At 41.6% G+C, this 19,213-nt stretch overlaps 1 pseudogene; it reads left to right on the top strand.

Moving 5' to 3' along the window:
• Nucleotides 1-18,770, top strand: part of LOC129868641 (neurofibromin-like) — an 82,961-nt pseudogene extending 64,191 nt beyond the window's left edge.
• The last annotated feature ends 443 nt before the right edge of the window (nucleotides 18,771-19,213 follow it).

Below are 19,213 nucleotides of genomic sequence, written 5' to 3'. Positions count from 1 at the left end.
TCGATACACCCAGTCACTATAAAGATATAGGCGTTCCCGGAGAGGAAGGAAACCGCTCAGGGATTTCACCATGAGGCCAATGGTGACTTTAAAACAGTTACAGAGTTTAATGGCTGTGATGGGAGACAACTGAAGATGGATCCACAACATAGTAGTTATTTCACAATACTAACCTAAATGACAGTGAAAAGAATGAAGCCTGTACAGAATAGTTTTTATTCCAAAACATGCGCAAATAACTCATATGTCCTGAATACAAAGTGTTATTTTTGGGGAAATCCAACACAACACATTACTGAGTACCACTCTTCATATTTTCAAGCATTGTGGTGGCTGCATTATGTTATGGGTATGTAAAACTAACCTGGTTGTCTGCTTTCCAACAGACACTGGGAGACAAATTTACATTTCAGCAGGACAATAACCTAAAACACAAGGCCAAATTTACACTGGAGTTGCTTACCAAGACGACTTTGAATATTCCTGTGGCCTAGTTAGTTTTGACTTAAATCGGCTTAAATCTATGGCAAGACTTAAATGGCTGTCCAGCAATGATCAACAACCAACTGGACAGAGATTGAAGGATTTTAAGAATAATGTGCAAAATATTATATCATCCAGGTGTGCAATGTTCTTAGAGACGTACCCAGAAAGACTCGTAGCTGTAATCACTGCCAAACATTATTCTAACATGTATTGACTCGAGGGGTTGAATACTTCTGTAATCAAGATATTGTTTTTTAATATTTTTTTACTAATTTTCAAATTTATCTTCTACTTTGACTGAATATTTTGTGTTGATCAGTTACAAAAAAGGACATATATTTTTATCCCACTTTGTAACGTAACATAATGTGGAAGACGTCCTGGGGTGTGAATACTTTCTGAAGGCACTGTAATTGTAGGAAAGACCATTGTGAAAATAGAGGAGAGCTTCATGTGAGTACGAATGATTTGTCAATATAGAGGAAATAACACCACTTTACAGAGTATGTCATTGAGATGATGTGCCAGCGGAACGGAGATGAGCGTGCCATTTACGGTGAATATATCAGGAGGCCTATATAGGCCTACCGATGGAACGTTTTTGCGTGGCTATCTAGCAATAATATCATATTTAGAGTTAGCAATCTAGCTAATGGGTTTTATATTCCCACTTCCTCAATTTGTAAATTATGTAGCGTTATAGCCCCTAGGCCAATATGCACAAAAAACATTCAGGCAAATTAATTTCTAAAGATATTGGATTACTCTGGATCCTATTTTGACATGTTGCACATAAAGATATCCATCATGCATTCCCTGAACTTGTTAGATTAAATGTCTGTTCATGTCTTACTTGGCACTGGAAAAAGTCAGTCAAGAGCCCTCCCGCTTAGCTACCCTGCTTTCGAAGTACATCCGTTTGATACCTGATTCACTTTGAGGGAAGGACCTTGTGTGTTTGAGCAGTGCTGGATCAAAAGCCTGCACACCCAGAGTTGACCACTATTTTATACAGTAACAGTGATGTAAATTTGACTTTAAGGCATTTTTTCACATTGGTATTGTTTTGGTATTGAGTATAATTTTCTGAACACTTAAGAGTTTGTGATCCAGCTATTGATTAGCCCATTGAGGTAGCCTTAACAAATGCAGATGGGCAACCCCATGCTTCAGCCATCTATAACCTAGCCACTATGCTACTACTCCGTTAGTCTACAGGTGAATGCTCATGGTTAAAATAGCACATCTGCCTGATTTAATATGCTCCATGTAGGCTATAGTCTTTGGGGAAAGAGCCAGCCCTAAAAATACTACTTTTGGCTCATTTCTGGAGGAGAATATTAGCAGATGTGTGCTGCATGCATACTTCAAAATTGGTATTAAATTGCATTTCAAGTGGTATTAAAAAAGTGTTAAATTAAACTTAATAGAACCTGCAGATACCCTGATTACAGTTAGATGTTGAACCATACCACTACAGTATGTATGAAAGCTTGTTTTAAACATCTCACAAACCGAACATACAAGCAGACACATTTTAAAAGTGCCTACCCTATTTATGTCACATGTGGTGTCCTTCCTTTACTTGTCATTTCCTTTTGACTGTTGAGCTACTTTTCTCCTAAAGAGAGCATTGAGTGTATTGCCCAATGAAGTATCCATAACTTACCTCACAAAATGCTGATCATGTGATCTAGTACCAGGAACAGTATGGCCACTGAATACAAAGGCCAGTCTGTGTGGGGTGACGTCTCTTTTCTCTTCTATCTGTACTTGTATGTCAAGGCAAAACACTGAACACAGGTTTAAATTGTTATTGCACAATTGATTAACACCAGACTGGGATATAAAACATTACTTGCTGCATAACCAATTCTGCCTGTAACCTTTAACTACAGGACAGTGATGCTAGCTAAATGACATGAAAGAGTCATGAATCATCCTGCTCTTTATCATCGGTGGATGGGAGAGATAATAGAAGATGGGGATGTCAAATGTGGTAATGTGATGTGCTACGTACCAGACCTTTGATGTAACCTTAACTCTATCCCTTGTCTGGTCTGCAGGTGATCATCCGCATGTGTAAGATCATCGATAAGACGTGTCTGTCTCCCACGCCCACCCTGGAGCAACATCTGATGTGGGATGACATTGCCATCCTGGCCCGTTACATGCTCATGCTGTCCTTCAACAACTCTCTGGACGTGGCCACTCACCTGCCCTACCTGTTCCACGTGGTCACTCTGCTGGTGGCCACCGGCCCCCTGTCCCTCCGCGCCTCCACACACGGCCTGGTCATCAACATAATCCACTCTCTCTGTACCTGCTCCCAGCTCAACTTCAGTGGTGAGGAGGCCACACACAAAAAATCCTGGCCCTGGCTGTAGAGAGAGAGGACAGACAGAGAGACAAGTTAAACAATTTAAAAGGCAGAGGGTTGATGAGTGTCATGCCTTGATTCAGTGTTTTGAAAGTAGATGGATAGCTAGAGATGTACACTTTTGGGAGAGTTTTCATTGATGTACTGTATAGCCTTGCTGAAACTAACTGATAACTATTCCCCTGTGTGCTGCTCTCTTCCAGAGGAGACCAAGCAGGTCCTGAGGCTGAGCCTGACAGAGTTCTCCCTGCCTAAGTTCTACCTGCTGTTCGGTATCAGTAAGGTCAAGTCTGCTGCGGTCATCGCCTTCCGCTCCAGCTACCGCGACCGCTCCTTCTCCCCCGGGTCCTACGACAGGGAGACCTTCGCCCTGTCCTCCCTGGAGACAGTCTCTGAGGCCCTGCTGGAGATCATGGAGGTCAGGAGATAACCACACTGACATCGTCACTCATTATTCCATCGTCTCTATGAAACTGTACCGGTTTAGATGCTGGGTGAACACCAACCAAATGTAATATTCTACTTGCCCAGTCTAGCAAACAAAACTATATATATATATTTTTTTTTTTGAATTTGCTCGAACTGTTTCCTCTTTTCCACAAGGCCTGTATGAGGGATATCCCTGGCTGTAAGTGGCTGGACCAGTGGACAGAGCTGGCTCAGAGGTATGGTAACAACATTTACACTTTTCTAATGAACGGAACCAACCACACTGTTTGCTCTAAATCAATTATCTGATGCTTATATTACTATTGGTGCTAATGTCAGAGCAATGTAGAGAGGCTTCAGATCATTTACGCGCTTATCCAGAGCGACTTACAGGAGCAATTAGGGTTAAGTGCCAATTAGGGTTAAGTGCCTTGCTCAATTGCACATAGAAAGATTTTTCACCTAGTCGGCTCTGGGTTTCGAACCAGCGACCTTTCAGTTACTGGCCCAACTCTCTTAACCGCTAGGCTACCTTCCGCCGTCAACTTGACTGACTTTTATAAGGCATGCGTGTGAATGGAGTCTGTGTGTTCATCCGTGCTCTCTCTTTTTCTCTCCCTCTGTCAGGTTTGCGTTCCAGTACAACCCGTCCCTGCAGCCCAGAGCCCTGGTGGTGTTTGGCTGCATCAGTAAGAGGGTGACCCACGGCCAGATCAAACAGATCATCAGGATCCTCAGCAAGGCCAGCCCCCTGCTCAGCATAGACCGGGTCTGTGTCCCATCACTCTGCCCTGTTCCTCGCTACATTCTGTCATACATAGAATCAGGACATGCATCTAATTGAAAACACTTGAATGACTGTACTGTATCTTGTAAAAGACAATGGTCAGTGCAATTTTTTTTTTAAAGCATCGCTATTGTCAAAATAGAATCTATCACTTGAAGTAACTGTGCTTCCATCTCGTGCACTTTTTATCTGCCAATTGGCGTTCTAAATCTACAGACATGACTGCTACTCTCGCGGGAACGTTGCAAGTCTTTGAATAGATTCTGCTACAAGTTTTGGAAGTAGTTGTGAATGCTGGAGCAGTGTCTGATCCTGTCTCATTAGGGTCTGTCTGTTGAAAGATGCTGTGTGTAGCATAACCTGTGCTGCGCAGACTGAATTGACCTGTTGTCTTGTCTGTCAATAGGGTCTGGAGAGCTGTCTAAAGGGACCTGATAACTACAACAGCCAGGTGTTGATAGAAGCCACAGTAATCGCTCTCACCAAGCTACAGCCTCTCCTCAACAAGGTACACACACGGCTGATCTCAAAGGATAATTTAAGAGATGGATGTGTTAAATGTTCTGGTGAGCTAACTTATTTGTGTGTGCGTGCGTATGAACCGCATTCTAAAAAGTAGAACCCAAAGCTCCTTCTGACACGCAGAGAGGAGGGAAGTTATTTTGGATCTGCCTGTATGTGGTAAATAGGCTGCTGATAGATGGTAGATGGTGGCAGTAAATGGTCGTGTGAGACTCGCTCTGACTGCAAGTGTGTTTGTTGGCGGCTCGCCTACGCACAGGGGCCTGTGTGTGTTGGATGGTAATAGTGGTGAGGCTAAATAACAGCCTCTGTGTTTCCTCCAGGACTCCCCCATGCACAAGGCTCTGTTCTGGGTGGCCGTGGCTGTGCTCCAGCTGGACGAGGTCAATCTCTACTCTGCCGGCACCGCCCTGCTGGAGCAGAACCTCCACACACTGGACAGCCTCAGGGTCTTCAACGACAAGGTACTAAACACACAGACAACTTTTCAAAAGGATGGTCTTCTACAAATCTTCAGCTCAAACGTTCATACTTTTTTTTGGGCCAGGTCTTCTCACAGTTTCACTTTGATTTAATTATTTCCAAAAAATTTAAACCCTATCTGCGCCTCTTTTCCCCTGTAGAGTCCAGAGGAGGTGTTTATGGAGATCAGGAAGCCTCTGGAGTGGCACTGTAAACAGATGGACCACTTTGTGGGCCTCAACTTCAATTCCAACTTCAACTTTGCACTAGTGGGTCACCTGTTGAAAGGTAAGTGGGCGGGGGTGTCTAAGCATTGGGTCGGCATGGTTGAGCTCTCTCTAACCAACCACGTCTCTGTTCAGGGTACAGACACCCCTCCCCTAACACAGTGGCGCGGACCATCCGGATTCTCCACACACTGCTAGCCCTGGTGGGAAAACACCTCAACTGTGACAAGTTTGAGGTGAACACCCAGAGTGTGGCCTACCTGGCAGGTGAGTTCAGGAGGGATCCTCAATGAAGCCATACTAGGAATATTCATGATTGTTGGATTTTTATTTATTTTTAACCCCCTTTTCCTCCTCAATTGCGTGGTATCCAATTGTTAGTAGTTACTGTCTTGTCTCATCGCTGCAACTTCTGTAAGGACTCAGGAGAGGCGAAGAGGTTGAGAGCCATGCGTCCTCCGAAACACAACCAAGCCGCACTGCTTCTTGACAAAGCGCGCATCCAACCCGGAAGCCAGTCGCACCAATGTGTAGGAGGAAACACCGTACACCTAGCGACCTGGTCAGCGTGCACTGCGCTCGGCCCGCCACAGGAGTCGCTAGTGCGCGATGAGACAAGGATATCCTTGCCGGCCAAACCCTCCCTAACCCGGACGACGCTGGGCCAATTGTGCGCCGCCCCATGGGCCTCCTGGTCGCGGCCGGCTGCGACAGAGCCTGGGCTCGAACCCAGGATGCCCATGTTCATATTGACTTTAAACAAAAGTGATTTTCGTTCCGGCCTCCCGGGTGGCGCAGATTTTCATTGATATTCTTAATTTGTATGCCAATGGTTTCTGCGTCGAAAACAAACTGATCTCGTAGTGAAATGACGCCTGTCTGTGTGTGTAGCTCTCCTCACTGTTTCAGAAGAGGTCCGCAGCCGCTGTAGCCTCAAGCACAGGAAGTCCCTGCTCCTCTCGGAAGTTACCATGGGGAATGTTCCCATGGACACGTACTCTGTGCACCACAGCGACCCCTGCTGCAGGTGAGTCTACAGGGCTGACAGAGCAGCTGAATGAAGATTAGTTTCAGCTCTTTCTATTGTACAATGTCAAAAAGGAATTGTTCACCTTTTCATTAATGTTTTTTTGTCCCCCTCCTGTGTCAGGACTCTTCGGGAGAGTCAGCCGTGGACGTCCCCCAAGGTGTCAGAACGCTACCTAGTGGCTCACTACTCCTCGGTGGGGCAGATCAGCCCCCGCACACGCAAGTCCATGAGCCTGGACATGGGCCAGCCTTCTCAGGCAAACACTAAGAAACTGCTGGGTAAGACACCTGTCAATCATGCTGCACTGCTAAAGACCAACAGAAGCATTTTAACATGAGAGAACTGGTCAGAGGGAGTTAGCCTATTTAGACATGCTGACCTAGATATCCATAGAGGATCCACCAGGTCTGTGCTAATTTAGGTATTGTTAGTGTTTAAGTGAATTGACCTGTGTGTTTAACATGGCCATCATGTATTTTTCTATGCTGGCTCACCAGGCACTAGGAAGAGTTTTGATCACTTGATATCAGACAACAAAGCACCAAAGAGGCCAGATATGGAGTCTGGCATCACTACTCCTCCAAAGATGAGGAGGGTGGCGGAGAACGATTATGAAATAGGTGAGTGTCCAGGTCAGTGTCTGTCTCCTGTTCACCTGACACTTACATGTTTGTGGCAGGGATGCTAGAGGTTTGACACTGACTCATGTCTCTCTCCATCCCACAGAATCGACCCAAAGAATCTCCCACCACACCCTGAGGAAGGTGTCTGTGTCGGAGTCCAACGTGCTGCTGGATGAAGAGGTTCTCACAGACCCCAAGATCCAGGCTCTGCTGCTCACGGTCCTGGTGAGACCACTCGCTCTCCTCCACCACCTCTGTCTTTCTCTGTCTCTCTCTTTTAAACTCCCTCTCTCACAGTTCCTCGCCATTAGTTTGTGCCTATTTGTAACATGCTGGTATAAAGTATCTCACTGTTCCTTCCTGTCTTGCCTCTATGCTACAGGCTACGTTGGTGAAGAATACAACAGATGATTTTGACCAGAGAATCCTCTACGAGTTTTTAGCTGAAGCTAGTGTTGTCTTCCCTAGGGTCTTTCCAGTTGTGTAAGTGTTTCATTTCAACACAATAAAGCCATGAACAAATATATACAGTACCAGTCTAAAGTTTGGGCACACCTACTCATTGAAGGGTTTTTCTTTATTTTGACTATGTTCTCCATTGTAGAATAATAGTGAAAACATCAAAACTATGAAATAACACATATGGAATCATGTATTAACCAAAAGTGCTAAACAAATCAAAATATATTTTAGATTCTTCAAAGTAGTCACCCTTTGCCTTGATGACAGCTTTGCACACTCTTGGCATTCTCTCAACCAGCTTCATCTGGAATGCTTTTCTAACAGTCTTGAAGGAGTTCCCACATATGCTGAGCTCTTGTTGGCTGCTTTTCCGTCACTCTGCAGTCCAACTCATCCCAAAACATCTCAATTGGGTTGAGGTTGGGTGATTGTGGAGGCCAGGTCATCTGATGTAGCACTCCATCACTCTCTTTCTTGGTCAAATAGCGCTTACACAGCCTGGAGGTGTGTTGGGTCATTGTCCCGACACACGCAAACCAGATGGGATGGCATATCGCTGCAGAATGCTGTGGTAGCCATACTGGTTAAGTGTGCCTTGAATTCTAAATAAATCACAGACAGTGTCACCAGCAAAGCACCGCCACATCTCCTCCTCCATACTTCACGGTGGGAGACACACATGGGGAGATCATCCATTCACCTACTCTCACAAAGACACAGCGGTTAGAACCAAAAATATCAAATTTGGACTCATCAGATCAAAGGACAGATTTCAACCAGTCTAATGTCCATTGCTCGTGTTTCTTGGCACAAGGAAGTCTCTTCTTATTATTGGTGTCCTTTAGTGGTGGTTTCTTTTCAGTAATTCGACCATGAAGTCCTGATTCATGCAGTCTCCTCTGAACAGTTGATGTTGAGGTGTGTCTGTTACTTGAACTATTTAACATTTATTTGGGCTGCAATCTGAGGTGCAGTTAACTCTAATGAACATATCCTCTGCAGCCGAGGTAACTCTGGGTCTTCCTTTCCTGTGGCGGTCCTTATGAGAGCCAGTTTCATCATAGCACTTGATGGTTTTTGCGACTGCACTTGAAGAAACTTTCAAAGTGCTTGACATTTTCCAGATTGACTGACCTTCATGTCTTAAAGTAATGATGGACTGTTGTTTCTCTTTGCTTATTTGAGCTGTGCTTGACATAATATGGACTTGGTCTTTTACCAAATAGGGCTATCTTCTGTACACCACCCCTACCTTGTCACAATACAACTGATTGTTTCAAACACATTAAGAAGGAAATATATTCCACAAATTAACTTTTAACAAGGCACACCTGTTAATGAAAATGCATGCCAGGTGACTACCTCATGAAGCTGGTTGAGAGAATGCCAAGAGTGTGCAAAGCTGTCAGTAGTAAATGGTGGCTACTTTGAAGAATCTAAAATATATTTTCATTTGTTTAGCACTTTTGGTTAATACATGATTCCATATGTGTTACTTCATAGTTGTGATGTCTTCACTATTATTCTATAATGTAGAACATATTAAAAATAAAGAAAAACCCTTGAATGGGTAGGTGTGTCCAAACTTTTCATTGGTACTGTATATTCCTGTTAGTGTGTACACAAGCCTTTATATCATGTTGTGGTCTTCTTTCCAGTCACAACCTGCTGGACTCGAAGATCAACACCCTCCTCTCACTGTGCCAGGACCCTAACCTCCTAAACCCCATCCATGGCATCGTGCAGAGTGTGGTTTACCATGAGGAGTCACCACCCCTGTACCAGCCCTCCTACCTACAGAGTGAGAGTACACCCACTCCTCCCCCTCTCCACACACCATTACAGTTTGAACTATGGGTTCTGTGGTGATAATGTTGATTTATTAATAGTTGTTTCTTCACTTTCTTTCTCAGGCTTTGGGTTTAATGGTCTATGGAGATTCGCTGGGCCCTTCTCAAAGGTGAGCAGACAAATTGTTTGCCTCTTTAGAGTATGGAAGGTTTATTGTCTGTTTAACTTCCTTTCCATTCTGCTGTGCACACAGCAAACCCAGATCCCGGACTATGCTGAGCTGATAGTGAAGTTCCTGGATGCTTTGATTGACACGTATCTGCCGGGGATCGACGAGGAGACGAGCGAGGAGTGTCTGCGTACGCCCACATCGCCCTACCCCCCGCCGGGCCAGAGCCAGCTCAGCATCACAGCCAACCTCAATCTCTCCAACTCCATGACCTCACTGGCCACCTCCCAGCACTCCCCAGGTCTGCACACAGATACAGTACACACACACACACGCACACACACGGAGAGTTAGCCAAATCTAGCCCTTCTGTCTCTTTAACAGTTTTTATTCTTTCAAATTAACTAGCTGTGATGCTTTACAGTAGCCTCCATCGCAAACTAAATAGACCTTTGACCTATTTGCATTTTCTCGTCATCATAATAATATTCTGGCCTGTTTAGTCTTTCCATTTGACCAATCAGGAGAATCAACATGCACTAACGAATACATAGAATTAAAGAGAGATATAAAGTATCCATCCATTTCCCACTGAATTCAACCTCACCTGAAAAGTTCCATCCACTATATTTAAGCAATAAGGCCCGAGGGGGTGTGGTATATGGCCAATAAACAACAGCTAAGGGCTGTTCTTCTGCACGACGCAACATGGAGTGCCTTGATACATCCCTTAGCCGTGGTATATTGGCCATATACCACAAACCCCTGAGGTGCCTTATTGCTATTATAAACTGGTTACCAACGTAATTAGATCAGTAAAAATAAATGTTTTGTTATACCCGTGGTATACAGTCTGATATACCACGGCTGTCAGCTAATCAGCATTCAGGGCTCGAACCACCCAGTTTATATGTAACGTTACATAGTGGGTTCACCAACTTGGTCCATGTGTAAGGCTGATTCTCTCTCTAACCTTGCATTATGTTTTTAGGTCATATTTTATTATTTAGTGTTCATCATAGACATTCCATTTCATGTTTTTGTTAACTTTTCTTTCGCCTCATTTGTTGTGCTGGATGCGGTGTAATTTATAGACGATCTCCAACTTGGTCCCGTTTGAGGTCCCCCAAGGTGGTGCCCCCCAAAATGGATACAATTAAACTATAGAGCTGCAATGGCAAATAGTGTCTCAGCCTATAATATGTGCATTAGTGGTAACAACTTATTTATGTATTGTAATGTCATACTGTATGTCTTAACCATTTATTCAATTTTATACTTTTGGAAATGTTTCATTATTTGTTTTCTTAATTTAAGACATTTTTGTCATTTCTGCTATTTGGATGAAAGAATGAGCCCCCTTTTTCTATATCACTTTTCTCATGATTTATTTCTCTGTCACTCCTTTAAGTTGGGTTAAGTGTTGTTTTTGTTAATCATGTTGCTCTTTGTTTGATGTCATTCCTCTTTTTGGGTTGCCATGGACACTCACTCCTGTTTCTTTCTCACTGTGTCTGTGAAGCTTCTCTGCCTTGCTCTAAGTCCGCTGTTTTCGCCCCACACCACGTCCGGCCAGGTATTACAGCCCCTCGTCCCCATGCTGCTCCTCACTCCCAGGCACACGACACAGCCTCTCAGAGGTGTGTGGGGTAGCAGAGGCCCATCACAAAGCCCAACAACACTACGAGTATTTGTGATGGAAGTTGATGTACATCATGTTTCAATGCCCATACACCGTATGTCCTGTTTGAACAAAACCAGTGGCGAACCTTGACTATAGGACCTAGGCCTTCAGAGGGACAAAAAATCTTCCAATACGTTGTATCAAAATCAAGGAAAGAACAGAAAACATAGCATCTCTTAATGCGCCTGACATTATATATTTTGTAATCTGACCGTTCTAGATGTAGTGAAGAAGGAACAATGCTTTTTGATGATATTATGAATGAATCAAATAGGCCTGGGCGCGCTTTGGGCTCCTGCACACACAGAGACAGTGGACACAACATAACACAACATAACACATAACACAAAGCATAAAATAATGTAACCAGCAAAACCAAAAACACACTGTTTACACAACCTATGGTAGCCTAACACCACTATAACCAATAGCGACAACAACAGTGTTGCATCAAAGGTGAAAGGCTTGTGGTGCTGAAAGGACAGCGACCGTCATACCTGTGCACTCCATGGCGCTGAAGGAGAGCTCGTTTTGGTGAAACACAGACACGGCTGATAGACAGGCTGCAGTCACACACACAATCAAATAATGTTAAAGAATAAGCAGCCCATTCACTCTAGTAGGCCCCATGAAATCAGAACAATACAAAAGCACAACCATTTCATTTAAAAAATGTAATTAACAAGCCAGCTATTACTTCCACGTTCATCACACTAACCGGTGATCTAAAGTTTAAATGCAACACTGTTTTACAGTCATTATTTTCAAATAGATAGCGAACAGCAAGCGAGCTGCAACCAAAAACGGTGCCACTGCAACGAAGTTTGAGAGTTCATCTTGAAATGGGGAATATTAACGAATTAACAACAACATTTACCTTGAAGTTGATAACAGCTGCTGCAGCCGCCGTTGTCACACTACCACAACACAAGCTAGCTAACATTGTCACACTACTACAACACAAGCTAGCTAACATTGTCACACTACTACAACACAAGCTAGCTAACATTGTCACACTACCACAACACAAGCTAGCTAACATTGTCACACTACTACAACACAAGCTAGCTAACATTGTCACACTACTACAACACAAGCTAGCTACCATTGCCACACTACCACAACACAAGCTAGCTAACATTGTCACACTACTACAACACAAGCTAGCTAACATTGTCACACTACTACAACACAAGCTAGCTAACATTGTCACACTACCACAACACAAGCTAGCTAACATTGTCACACTACTACAACACAAGCTAGCTAACGTTACTAGTGTTACACCTCGATCACACCTACAGGTTATTGCGTTTTGGTACACCAGAAGTACATTAATTTCCCATGGAACGCTGCCTTGCAGAATTGCGTTGCAGATGCAGTTGCAGTGCGTTCTGTGCAGTGGTGGAAAAAGTACCCAATAGTCACATTTGAGTGAAAGTAAAGATACTTTAATAGAAAGTGACTCAAGTAAAAGTCACCCAGTAAAATACTACTTGAGTGAGTCTCAAAGTATTTGGATTTAAATATACTTTATTAAAAGTACATGTAATTGCTAAAATATACTTAAGTATCAAATATACTTAAGTATCAAAAGTAAAAGTATAAATCATTTCAAATTCCTTATATTAAGCAAACCAGATGGCACAATTTTCTATTTATTTTATTTTATTTACAGATAGCTAGAGGCACACTCCAAACACTCAGACATCATTTACAAATGAAGCATTTGTGTTTAGTGAGTCTGCCAGATCAGAGGCAGTAGGAATGACCAGGGTTTTTCTCTTGATAAGTGTGTGAATTTGATTATTTTCCTCTCCTGCTAAGCAATCAAAATGTAATGAGTACTTTTGGGTGTCAGGGAAAATGTATGGTGTAAAATGTACATAATTTTCTTTAGGAATGTAGTGAAGTAAAAGTTGTCAAATATAAACAGTGTAGTACAGATGAACCCTAAATGTCTTTAATACTTTAAAGTATTTTTTACTTAAGTACTTTACACCACTGGTTCTGTGTGGTGCAGACATTGGATTTTTTAAAAGTATGCATCAAATTCTATGCGTAGATGGCTTGACAGAAATGGTAGCAGAAAAGCTGAATTTTTTACTTTTGTTGCACACATCCAGATGATGCTGCATACCATTTTGTGCAATGAACCTATAGGTGTGTTTGAGGCATTAGTATGGGAAACTACTGCTTGCACCGCAAGATTTTCTCAACAGTCCCACCATTTGCAAGCCAAATTATGATTGGTTCATTCCACTGTCACTCCAAAATTCTGCTCTGATACAGTTGAATGGTAGAGGCCTTATGTACAGCTTTTTAAGACTTAGCCAATGGCTGGCTGAGCTAGCTAGATTTTTCTACCCAGAGACCACCAAAGAAAATCCTGATTGGATATTTCTTTCTCTTCACCGTTAACACTTCTCTTTCCAACACAAACTGAAGAGATGAAATCAGAAGATCATTACATTTATTGTAAAGATTAAATAGAAATAAAAAATATATTTCAAAGAATATATATATATTTTTATAAATCCTTAGGCCTTCCCTGAAGGCCCTCATAGTTCACCACTGTTCAAAATACAGAGCAATCCTTTGCAGAAGTCGGGGCACTTAGGTCAGAAATGGTGCATTTGTTTTCAGCCATTGGTACATGGGTTCACTGCTCCCCCTGCTGTTGGATTTGTAGCTTTAGAATCCCTGTGTTTTTTACAGTATTGATAGCCATATAAAGGTAGATTACATTTACATTTAGTTTTTCAGGTAGATAATGCAAACGCTTTTAAGTTACTTTAGAATTATAGAATAGTTTTAATGTATTAGTGTGACACATTATACCTGATGGCCTGTGTTTGGCGTGTGTCCTCCGGCAGGAATCGACAAGGAGAATGTGGAACTCTCTCCAACCACGGGTCACTGCAACAGCGGACGCACGCGCCACGGCTCTGCCAGCCAGGTGCAGAAGCAGCGCAGTGCAGGCAGCTTCAAACGGCCCAGCATCAAGAAGATCGTATGAGAGAGGCCCACCACTAGGACCACTTACTGGGGTCGCCCACGCCAGTCATCATGCTGCACTTTTACTCCAACTCTCCTCTTCTCTTTCTATCTCTCGTTCTATCTATCTATCTCAGCCTTGATTCTCCTCAGTTTCCGTTTTTTTTTTTTTTTTTTTTTTTTTTACCCTAAACTGTCCAGTCAGCCATATTTGCTTGACGATCAAGAACATTGAATATGATGCAGTTTTGTTTATGAAACAGTCAGTGTATGAGATGTCATTGAGAAAGAGTCTGGCGGGTTTTATGTTTTGTGTATTTTTGTGTCACATACTGAACCACATCGGAATCTTTTTTTTAAAACAGCATAAATTGAAAGAAAGCATTGACATTGACAACACAGCAGTAAAAGTAGGGAACATAGTGTCTGAAGCCATTTTGTTGTCTTGCTTCTTTCTGGTTTTAATTTGGTTTCATAATGACAAAGTATTACGAGAAGACCATTTCTGTGATTTGCACAATTTTCTGTAATTCAACATGCTTGTACGTTTATTTGGTTTTGTTGCCTTTTCTAAGTGGTGTTAGTAGGACATTTTTCTTCAAGCTGAGAGAGCTTTGCCAATGGGGCTGAACTAGATCAAAGGACAAGCTGCAGATGTATCTCATTGGGACACATAGCCATGAAGAGGCATTGTGCCTTGGGACCCAGCGTTGAGGAAAGGGATCCCTCTCACCCACCAGAGAGACGCTACAGAGGGAGAGCAGTACCCTGACACCCACACACCATTGTGGAGGAAATCGCTAAATGCCCTAAACCCTCCTGTAGTAGCAACATCTGTGAAAAGCACGACCAACAATAGACATTAGTGGTTTACTGTGCTATTGAGGGCTGGACTATCAATTGGCCCTGTTTTGAGCTGTGTCAGGGACAATCTAATGATGGCTAAGCCATGTGTCTTTATTGATTAGTGATTGTCAAAGCTGTGTGGATTTCTGTTAGGCAGTATTTTTATTCCCACATGAGTCAGAGGGCCAACTAGGCGGCAGGTTGATGTTTATCGTCATAAGCCTTGTCCTGGAGGCAGAACTGAGCGATTTCCCCTTAGATAGCCCAGCTGTAAAGTCAAAATTGGCTATATTGTAAAAATTCATGAAAACAAAAATGTGCTTTTTGGTCTTAATTTAAGATTAGGGTTAGCAGTGTGTTTAAGGTTAGTGCTAGATTTTATGATTTTGTGGCTGTGCCAGCTAGTGACCACTGTGGGGCTGCCTCTAGAACAAGATTTGTGATGTAAAAAATGCTAACCTGCCAGGTGGGCCACTCTGGTGTTGGAGAACAGCAGCCCTGCAGGTTTCAGAGCGTTTGCTTTTAATCAGCACCCTATTCACGTTTTATAACACTATGTCAAGGAAAGTAAAGGAGGAAAATCTGGAAAACAGGAATAGATAGTGTCCAATGTTGGAAATTTGGATTGGACATTTGAAATTGTCCTTAGCTTTGAGATTTGAAATATATCTATAGTGGGAGTCTTTCTCAGTAATAATTGTTTCATTCTTGCCCCAATTTACTGTAAACACACATACAAACCATACACTTGGGAGGTTGTTTTGTTCATTGTGTGCCTTTTCTAGGGTTTTCAGATGTTTATAATGAAATGAGAAATGAAAAAATTGCTTCATACAGCATTAAAGGTATTGTAGATGGTTACTCTGAATAAATGTATATTTATATATACAGTTATAAGTATTGTAAACAATACCTTATGAATGACAAGCATACAGGCATTATTAATCTGCTGCCTGATAATTGCCTTGTATGGTTAAATATTTATGTAAAACATTAACATTCGGTACCTCTTGTCAAAACAAGTATTCACACACAAATTCCATGACACTAGGGACCAGATTTGCTGAGTAAGTGCATGTGCAAATGTTGCACCTGTTTTTTCAAGAGTGAATGAAATGTTGAAGTCAGAACAGTGATGGCTTTTATGTTTGTTTTTATCTTTGTTTTAGGAAAATTGGTGTCAATTATGTTCTGGTTCAAAAGCTTTAGTAAATCTGTCCCTGTTCATGATGTAAATAGTACAATAAGGTATTTGTTATATAGTAATTACAATGACATAGTTGTGATTTGTTTTAGTGAGCTTTGAATTTTATCATTGCAAAAAGTCTGATTTAATTTGAAAGATTTGAAATATGGATTAATTAAAGAAACTATGGTTGTAATTAATCACCTCAAGACACACACCTGCTGAATAGTGTTCTCCATGTTTAACATCAGCATAAGGAAATGATGCCAAAAAAAATAACTTTGTGCAGGATTGAGACTATGGTTAGGCTGTCTGTTCGCAGATAGAACTGTGTGTATTGGGAGTACAGCTGTACAGGGTGTTATTGGCTCTTTTGCCATTGTCTTCCCCTCATTAGTCTGTAGTGTGGCATGTGTAAAGGTCTAGGCAGGCATAGGGGTCAGTTCCATGATGCAGTGCGGCAGGCCCTGGGATGTTGCACCAAAGACTAGCAAATCTGTTCGGTAGTTTTATCATGGTTGACTTTCTCTCAGCCTTTGCAGTTGGTCCAGTAGGCCTTGCACAGATAGATGTGTGGCAAACAGAGACGTTCCTTTCTCTAACAACATGGTGCAGTTTGTTAGGCAGCAGAGGAGTTCTCTGGTCACACCATTCCATTTCCTCGTGGAGCCTGGTTCCTAGTTTCTGCTGTTTGAGGTTGTGTACCAAGAAACCAACCAGTGCCATACACAGTCTCTCTGAAGTCATGGTTGTTTTGGAAGCTTGTGCCAACTCCTTCGGAATGTTTTTGTAAGTGTGCTTGTTAACATTGATGTTAATCCTGGGGTCAAACACAATTCCATTAGCAAAAGCAAGTCAAAAATGTCTAAGGCCAGCGTGTGCATTAAGTGAATTATGTAAACTGAGTAGGAGTCAGTGTATAGAGATGGGGGAAGGGAGGATATGAGGATATGAATACTGACAGTTTTAGTTTTTCACCTACATCCAGACATTTTAACAATTAACAACCATGCTTAAACTTACATTTGTTTTCTTATTCTATTAATCTGGTTTAGATTGGACATGATGACCACAAGAAAATGAACAATGTGCGCACTTAGTTTTTTCCAAAATCAAAGTGTGTTGGTGCTGTTGAGAGGTAATGAACCTTGTGTAATGAAGTTGATTCCAATGCCTAGATTTTGTTTACAAACGTTAATATACTTGAATCAGGAGGCTATATGTCTAGCAGAAGCACTTCCTCATCATGGAAAGGGAAAAAAATTACGTTTTTAGAAGTCAAATGGAACAAGTTTACCAAACATTTTAAAAGATGAAAGGAAACCAAAGTTTAGGAACTGCAATATAGTACACACAAACTCAGAAACTACTGTGTTTGATAAACAGTCCTCTGAGAGAAGTCTAATGTACTAATCCACAACTTAGTTTGCTTTCATATGGGGGTGAGAGATGATTCAAGTAGTGAAAGAGATGGACCAAGCTATGAATCAATGCAAACCACAATGTTTTCTTTTTGTATGTGCTTTTTGTACAGTAAATGATAACTATAACCACAGCATTCTTCATAATGTGCTATGATGTGTGTATTGTAAAATGATTAATTCTTTAGTTCTGGCCTCATCAGACTTTAGGAACTACAGATCTCTGTTTCTAGCTCATGATTTGAAGGGTAAACCCAACCAACTGTTTTTATTTGTATTTATTTTAGTGTATACCAGACAGAGCACACTTTGTATATTCAATGGATCTCTTTTTCTCAGTGTCTCTTCATAAAGGGTAGTAGGCCAGAGGGAATGTGTTTGCCTTGCTTTTACTTCATGGAAATGTGCCACTTTAAAGAACTGAAAAGAATTGTCCTAATTTGAGTGAATTGAAATTTTTTCTGTTCATGTGAAATTGAAAATGGTCACTTAAAGGCTCTAAAATGTACTAGCAGTAGCTCAGGAGAGACAGTATTATAGATATCAGTTAACCACTTTGTTCAATGCAAGAATAAAACAATGTCAAAATAGCTTTTCTCCTCGAACATTGCTTTAATATACAGTAATGGCCAATCGGTCTTCCTTTTAAGATGATAAAGCATAGAAATTAAAGCTGAAAAGTTCTGGATGCAGAGCACCCTACCACCTGTTATCACACCATTAACAGACAAAAGTATTGGGAGCAGAAACGGTCTCTGAAAGGTAGACTGAGCTCTCTGTAAATATATTGTAGGTTTTCATCATTCTCAACTGAAGTCAATTGTGTCTTGCGCTGGTGTGATATCTCTTTAACTGGCACATCTCAAGGTTATGCAAAATATGTTTAACCATTGGCCACTGTTTTACTGTTTCTTTCCATCATTTTTTATGCAGTAAGCTCCACCTCTGTAAATAATTTTGTGTAAAAATTGATAAAGGTATATTTACTACACTGTAAATACATGTGATGATATATTGTATTATTTAGCTTTTTGTAAAGCAGTTAGTTGCTGTACATGTAAAACATACAAATTGAATGATTCTAGTGTTAGTAATGATAACCTCTGTCCATCATGTCACTGCATTGTGTCATTAAATATATTGAGGAAAATAAAGGTTTAAATCGAGGATATAGATGACTGTGTACTCTAAAACCTCCACTGTATGATCGGTTGCTGTCCTCATCTGACATTTACAGATGTTGCCCTAATAAAGAATTTCTGTCCAAACTTTGGCTGCTGGTGTCATACTTGTAGATCATAGCATTTGTGTGCTTTTGATGGTTGTTTAATTCATTATTTAAAAAATTACTAACCTCTACCTCTGCACCTCATTGTCATTAATAGTAAAATAAAAGGTGTAGACTACCTGCCACTCCGCCATTATGCTCATCTGCATGCGCATGAAACCGGTCGTCACTAGTTACCACAGCCACAAAGTCAGAATTATGACTAAACCCAAACCCCCCTATTTCTACAAATTATATTCTTAAACTGTGATTTTAAACCTATCCTTAACCACACTGATAATCTTATGCTTAACCCTTACTTTAAATTCATGATGTTTTTCCCTTTAGGTTTTTACATTTTTACGGTAGGTTTTACCCAATTTTGACTGGTTGTGGAAGTGACAACCTATGAAACCATGCAGTCTCCCTCCCTGGGCAATACTA

The sequence above is a fragment of the Salvelinus fontinalis genome, chromosome 13 (assembly GCF_029448725.1).
Source record: "Salvelinus fontinalis isolate EN_2023a chromosome 13, ASM2944872v1, whole genome shotgun sequence".
In the NCBI taxonomy this organism is placed as follows: Eukaryota; Metazoa; Chordata; class Actinopteri; order Salmoniformes; family Salmonidae; genus Salvelinus; species Salvelinus fontinalis.
This window is presented reverse-complemented; position numbering and strand designations above follow the sequence as displayed.